We start from the raw sequence: 7,197 nt of genomic DNA, 5'->3' as shown, positions 1-7,197 counted from the left end.
AAATTTTTTTTTTTTTTTGAAAATTTTTTTTTATATTAAAAAACCTGCGAAATTTTGATTGCAAAAAAAAAAAAATTAAAAAAAAAATTTTTTTGTATGTTTTTTTGGCTTTTTTTAATTAGTTTTCGAGTTTTCACAATAACTAGTGGTTTTCATTTGAACATTCCCCTATATATATATCTATACTATATATAATATACATATCCAAAGGACTTCTTAAGGTCATTGGAATTTTCTTAAAACACCCCTAAAGCATGATGTACAAGTCTTTTAAGCACCAGAAAACTTCACTTTCCACTTATACCCTTTCACACAAACCAAACACGCGGACACCATTTCGTGACTAGGGTTTCTAGATCTCATCCTCTGCTCTCACTCTCTCTCTCTCAATGGCGATTCGAGATCTAGGGTTTCTCCCAGATCGAATGATGTACAATGTTCTAATGCAAAAATGGATTTCGTGGCTTTTAAACACCCTTAAATCTTTTGGGCGGCCTTTTGAATTTCAAAAGCCCTAAACATTTTCAGATCTGAACAAAAACCAACCACGAATACACTTTCAGATCTCACATCTCCTCCTTGGTTTCTGCGACACTCTATCTTTGTCCCTTCTCTGGTTCTAGAGATGACGATCGTCGTGTCAAGGAAGAGGTATGCGACGAAGCTGCGGTGGTGGAACCTCTGAAGATGGACAGTGATGGCGGCGGTTAGGGTTCGAGCCGTGAAACCAACTTTTTGAGGTTTAATGTTTGATGTTCATGATTAGGCAACAACATTGGTTCATGCATATTTTCTTAATTTCATTAAACTTTCAAACCCTAATTTTGTTCTATTTTATTCTGCCCAGATTTGCTCTTTGCTTTGGAGATTCTGTTCAAGGAGATAGTAAGCGTTCAATTTCATAGTCCTTTTTTATGATTTATTTCATTTTGTTTTTTTAGATCATGAACACTTTCAGATCTTGAACAAAACAACCCAGATAAAAACCCACCACACCATTTTTTAGTTTTTTTTCCATGGGGTGAAGAACAAAAAAAAACTGCATTCTCTGTATGGTGCTTTGATTGAGTGGTTTTTAAGAACCCACATACTTATTATTTGTGTACAAAGGGCCACACAGGGATTTCAGTGTTATCATGTTCGTTTTACTAAACTCATATACGTGGTCTATAATTTTGGGTAAAACAAACCAGAAGATAACAAACTCACTTTGGATGTGGTGGTCCATAAGAGTTTTTTGTTTTGGAGAAGCCATACATACTTATATTGTAAACATAGATACGAGCAACCTTAAATATAACTGGATAATTCATAATTCAACAAGTGCAGAATACTTAAAAAATAGATAAGAAGATTGGAGCTGCAACTGCACATGAAGTTCGAGCCACGGTAACCGATCCTTTTTCATAGATTCGATAAAAATGATTAGTTGTATGGTTTAAGTTTTGAATATAAATGTATTGTTTACAGATTGGGGTGATGGTGATGGTTCATGGTAACGATACAGGGTTGATTTCAGACTTCTCAAGTTGTCTACAGGTTCATATCCCGTCTGGTGCGAGATCCCTTTGTTTGGTTTAAAAATTGTAGATCATTCTTTGTCGGAGCTTTAGAATTTATATCCGGTGCCGACATAAAAACCGCCATCGAGGTCGCAGGGAGCCAATGGCTCGGCTCAGACTATTCGGTTCCGTGGAAGTGGCGAACCGAACGGTTGAGAAAATCAAGTCAAGTCTGGTCAACCTGGTCGTGTACACTTACTCAGTTGTCGTCCGAATGAACAAAGCGGTCAGTCTCTGTCAGACAAATATATTAGTAATTAAATGCTGAAACTTTTGCTTGCTACTAATCGAATGCAGAACACAAATACGAGATTGTGAGGAAACTACAAGAGCGAAAGCATATATGCAGAATGACAGGGGATGGTCAAAATGACCCAGGTTGACCTGTTTGACTCCTTTAAATAAAAGATTCCCCAAATCGACCCATGCATATGTAAATGGGTCAAAACATGTGTACCGTTGAGTTGTAATTAACGATATAACTTATTGTTCATTTTTAGTAGAAATTTGGTGTGAAATCGATCAGAGACGAAGAATTTGAGCTTATATCAGCTCTTTATCTCCAAGTCAGCATCATCAGCCAGGCACTCATTTTCGTTACAAGATCACGAAGCTGGTTGTTTGTTGAACGCCCTGGGCTTTTACTCCTCACCGCCTTTTTTATAGTTCAGCTGGTGAGTTTATTTATATTTATATAACAACATTTATAACGAAAGTAAAGTCTCTTCTGTTTGTTGTGGTACATTTGTTTCTTGTCAACTTACATGAGTTTGATGGAAACCGACTTTGAAACCAAAAAACCGAAACTTTATGAAGCTTTCGAGATTCGAGACATCAATTTTGTTTTTTGTAGTGTAAAAAGATGACCCGTTCATAGGCAAATTTGCTGTTTTCGTCATTTTTTGTAGATATCAGTCAATTTGTTCGTATTTGCTTCATCACTTCTTTTATATTTTTTGTGTTTGTAGATGTCAGTCAATTTGTTCGTATTTGCTCACGGCTTTTGCGCTTCGCTTTTTAAAAATCGGTTTTAGACCTCATCGCTTTTGTGCGCTTCCTGCTTTTTTAAACCAAGGTGTTTATTCACATGTTGACGGGTTTCTTGTTGAACTTTTCATGTACATAAGTTCCCTGTTACAATTGCGTCTGGCTTTCCATTTAATTTTTTCAATAATTTTTGGCCCGCCCACGGAGCGAAGCGCGGGTGTCACTAGGTGTTTAGTTCCTCAAATATTTGTGACAAGAACTGATCTATCTTTTTCTTACTCTCTTCTATGTTTATTTCTTAAACTTTGACAGATAGAAACACATATTGATACCCGATACAACAGATCCGCTTGGTCATTGGCACTGATGCCAGCTCAGTTTCACAACAGATTGAAGTACTCCAAGGTATTTAGTTCATGCATTTGGCAAAATACTGTGACTAGGCTATAAGTTAGGGGTGTTCAATGCCCAGTTAGGACAGTTTTGATGAAAATTCTTGGTCGGGCCGCTAACTATGGTTTTAAAAAATGACAAACGAAACCGACTGGTTTGAAGTTTTTGTGGTTTGGCAGTTTTGAACCAATTATTATATTTAATTTTATACATAATTGAAGTCCTGGCCAATTGGGTAACTATTAATTATTACTAATGATGCTCATATTTTGAACCTTTGGCTTCACGTGTGATGGGCTCAACATTTTAGTGATGCTGCTAGCTTAGGCTTCAAGTTTAGGAAAAGAATGATATTTATATTGATTTTTATGCCAAATGAAGCTTATATCTGGAGTGAAAGTTAATATGAAATAAATTGGTTAACATACCATCCTAATTCGAAAAGGCGAGCTATAAAAACTTCATTGATCTCCAAGATAAGCTCCACTAGAATATGTGGGATTTTCCACCATCCAAGATAAGCTTCATCAGCTATTAGAGCTTTATCTTATCTTCTTTTGTTAGTTTATGCAGGCTTTGCCACCAAATTAGGTGGTGGATTTGGTCAGAAGGTCATTACCCCTTGCTCATCATCAGATGATGACCCAAATTAGGTGGTGGATTTGGTCAGAAGGGCATTACCACTTGCTCACCAGATGATGACCCAAAGAGGGAGGGCATTACCACTTGCTCAGATTCTGTTGTTAAAAGAACTAACTTAAGAAAATTGACTTTTCGGTTGATATATTTTGGGGTTACTTATAGTATATGCAATAAGTAAATTGGGTTATAAAATGTCAATTTTTATGTTTACACAGTGTATTTAGAGCTTACTTAAACATATTTTGTAACTTTACTTAAACTTATTTTGCAACTTTTCGTACTTTTAGACATCGCCTAGGTCTTGAGTTGAAAGGGACACCACTTGCTTATATGTATATACTTGCTCTATTTTGTTGGCTAGATTTTCATGGCTTAGCAAAAAAGGGACCCCACTATTTTGTTTTGGTTCTTCAATACACGACTGTCGCAAGTAAACACTTAGCATAAGAAAATTTAATTTTAGAATTTTGTTGTATATACCTTTGAATGTTAAATATAGTTCAGAAATTATAGGCGGATTGGTTTGATTAGTTTTGAGCTTATGGTTGTGTTTTTGTTGGCTTGGCGCAATTCGGTTTGTTTACATTTTTTAAAACTCTTTAAATCTCATGACCGGTTTTGAAGTACCTTAACCGAAAATTTAAATTTTAGTTATGACCCAACTGAACTGAACCTTCTCATGCACACCCTTAGAATTACGAACAAGTGTTGTGTTTTTTCCTTTGCATTGCGAATTTGGTTTTGGTTATGGCTCAAAACCGAACCGCCCTGTACATAGCCCTAAACTTACCAACCTAAGTGATATGTTTCCCGCCGCATCGCGCGGGTAAACGACTAGTATATATATATATATATATGTATGATAACTTAGTTAGTTAGTTAAACCACTTTTAAAATAAATTAGTTAGTCAAACCACGGGGACCGTTTGTGCAAATTCACTAACTAGACCACCTTTATAAGAAAACTCTAAACCCTAATCCCCTTTCACTTATCTTCAGCTGCTCCCATCTCTTTCCCTCCCAACCTTGGTTGTCTGCTCTTATAAACAAAAAAATACACACACAAACTCCTCTGTGCATTCATCTCCTTCGAACACACACAGATATTCAAGCAGCTCTCTCTCTCTCTCCTCTCGATTTATAACATGCAAATCCACACAAACTCTTAACCATCTCCGTTAACCTAGCTGACACCCCACCCCCTTGTCTGTTCGTCGCCGGTGAGACCACCATCAGTGGCGGCGGTGGCGGTAGATGGCGTTAGGTGAGTGACGGCTGATTGAGAGAGAGAACGAGTTAGAAAGGGGCTGTGATGTCGATAACGACTGGCGACGACAGTGGCGTCGCCTCAGGCGGCGACGACGACCAACAATTTCGGCGGATGAGGTGGTTTCGGGTGGTCCGACGCGGTGGCCGACGGCGACAGTGGTGTAGGCAACGGCAAGGTGATAATGTTATTCGGCGAGTTTTGAGTCTTGTTCGGGTCTTGTTTCAGTCGACTTCAGATCCGGGTCAGTTCGGTCAGAATCTGTTCGAGTTTATTACGCTTCGGATTCGGGTCAAATACGGTTCGATACGGTTCTAATCTAGGGTTCTGTTCGCTGCTTTCAGGGCAATAAACCGGGTCAGCTCAAGTCAGTTTCGATTCGAGTTTCGTTTCAGTTTGTTTTGGTTAAGTTTCGTTTCAAGTCCGAATGTTTTAATTGTTCGGGTTAACTCGGTTCAGCAGGTTCGGACCTCGTTTCGGTTCAGTCAAATCTGGTCAACATAAGTCAACGCAGTCAAGGTCGGTCAAAGCTGGTCAATCGAGGTCTCGGAGCAGTCTGGCTACGGGTTCGGGCCAATGGGTTAAGAACGAGGCGTGATACTTTAGCAACGCAAATATTTCTATACTGTCGTTGTATTTTGTCGTCACGTAACCTTATTATATATAAACTGATTATAAAAAAATACATATAAATACTCGTTGTTAATTTATTGATTGAATTTTGACAAAAACATTGGCGACTTGTATCGTCGGGATCGTTAAAAAAAGCGGAAACTTTGCCCGATTTTCGTAAAATTCCGTAAAATTAAACGCGTTAGTTTATAAAACGAAAACTGTCAAATTCGACTAAATTTTTATAAAATAGATATAAATGTATAACTATTTTTATCTTATTATTATTATTATTATTATTATTATTATTATTGTTTTTAACATTTCAACAATAATTTTGAAATAATTAATTTAGAAATATTACTTAAACTATATAAAATATGTACATATATTTTTTATGTATATTTACATTTATATCAACTAGATACACTTCAAATCCCACTTTAAATCCCCCGTCAAAATCCCGTTTACTCATGCACCCTTGTTTGCCCATATAGGATGACCTCAGTGTTCCATCCTCCTAAACTCGTCAACTCGTCGTACTTGGATAATCGGAAGACTTAGCAAATTCTGTGAGTACACTCGACCCATTTACATTCTAAACCACTTTTGGGTTGTAACATGTTACCATACAATAAATACACATACACACACTTAAACATATTTTGTGAACTCAATCCGATATACATGCTACTTGTTATGCTAGATAATACATGCTTTATGCCATTACTATGTTATACCCTCGCTTAACAATTATTGCGCTATAGGAGTAGCACACCACCCGACGGGGGTTTGTTACGTCAATATACGATACGATCTCGTCACTTTTGTGGCGAGGGATGCTAAATACTAGTGGACACTTTGGGTTTAGACGTAATGTTATGCATGCTAGTTACCTTGTATACAAATTGCCATGTGGATTCGAGTAAAATGCTTTATACTTATGCTATACTATTTAAACCTTGTGTACTCGCCTTTGCTTTTGCATTGAATTTTATTTTAACATGTTACAGGTTGATGATGATGCTATGAAATGAAGTAGCATTGATGCCTAGATACACATATAGACGTTTAGGTTTAAATATTGTATCAATTTTGATTATGTTGTTATGTATTCCTTTTGAACTTGTTGTTATTTGAATTCCTTGTATTGTTGACAATTTAGTTTATGAAATGAAATCGGTTTATTAAATATTGACGCAAATAGTGTTATGAAGTCTCTAGCAATCTTCATACTTCGTCTCATCCCGATGTTTCCGCCATTGGTTGGGCTGTGACAGATTGGTATCAGAGCCATAACTATAGGGAATTAGGAAAAATAGGAATGCTTTAACCTAGTCTATAGTTTTAGAGCTTTATTCCTATGTTTTGCTTGAAACTACTACATGATACTTTATTTGCTTCTTATTCATGCTCATTTAAAACATATATGTAACTTATGTGTAATATTTGACATGTTATTCTTAGGTATTAATACTTGTTACTATGTGTTAATACATGTTTCATTGTTCGATTCTTTATGTGTTATTCTTGACATATTTCTCTATGTGTTAATACTTGTTTTATTGTCTCGTTCTTTATGCACTATTCCTGATATGCTTTCTTATGTGTTTATACTTGTTTGTGTATTCCTTTAACATACGCCCTTTGTAAAGCATTTTACTCGATTTTTCTTAAACTCGAAAACACTCATATTATACAAACGAGACAAGTTTACCAAAATAGGCGTGAAAC

General features: G+C 36.5%; 1 long non-coding RNA gene across 8 annotated transcripts; it reads left to right on the top strand.

The window, feature by feature from the left end:
* Positions 1-325: 325 nt before the first annotated feature.
* On the top strand, positions 326-3,932 carry LOC110895001. 8 transcript variants are annotated; one of them, XR_002566838.2, is made up of 8 exons: positions 327-740; positions 848-885; positions 1,330-1,389; positions 1,471-1,788; positions 1,860-1,940; positions 2,066-2,236; positions 2,862-2,954; positions 3,507-3,932. It is a non-coding gene; the product is annotated as an uncharacterized LOC110895001 (long non-coding RNA). The 8 variants fall into 8 exon arrangements; XR_002566839.2 differs by having other exon boundaries at positions 2,063-2,236; XR_004874094.1 differs by having other exon boundaries at positions 328-740; positions 3,516-3,932.
* Positions 3,933-7,197: the final 3,265 nt, after the last annotated feature.

Source organism: Helianthus annuus, chromosome 12 (assembly GCF_002127325.2).
Source record: "Helianthus annuus cultivar XRQ/B chromosome 12, HanXRQr2.0-SUNRISE, whole genome shotgun sequence".
Classification (NCBI taxonomy): Eukaryota; Viridiplantae; Streptophyta; class Magnoliopsida; order Asterales; family Asteraceae; genus Helianthus; species Helianthus annuus.
Note: the sequence above shows the minus strand (reverse complement) of the source record. Positions and strands in the feature narration are given on the sequence as shown.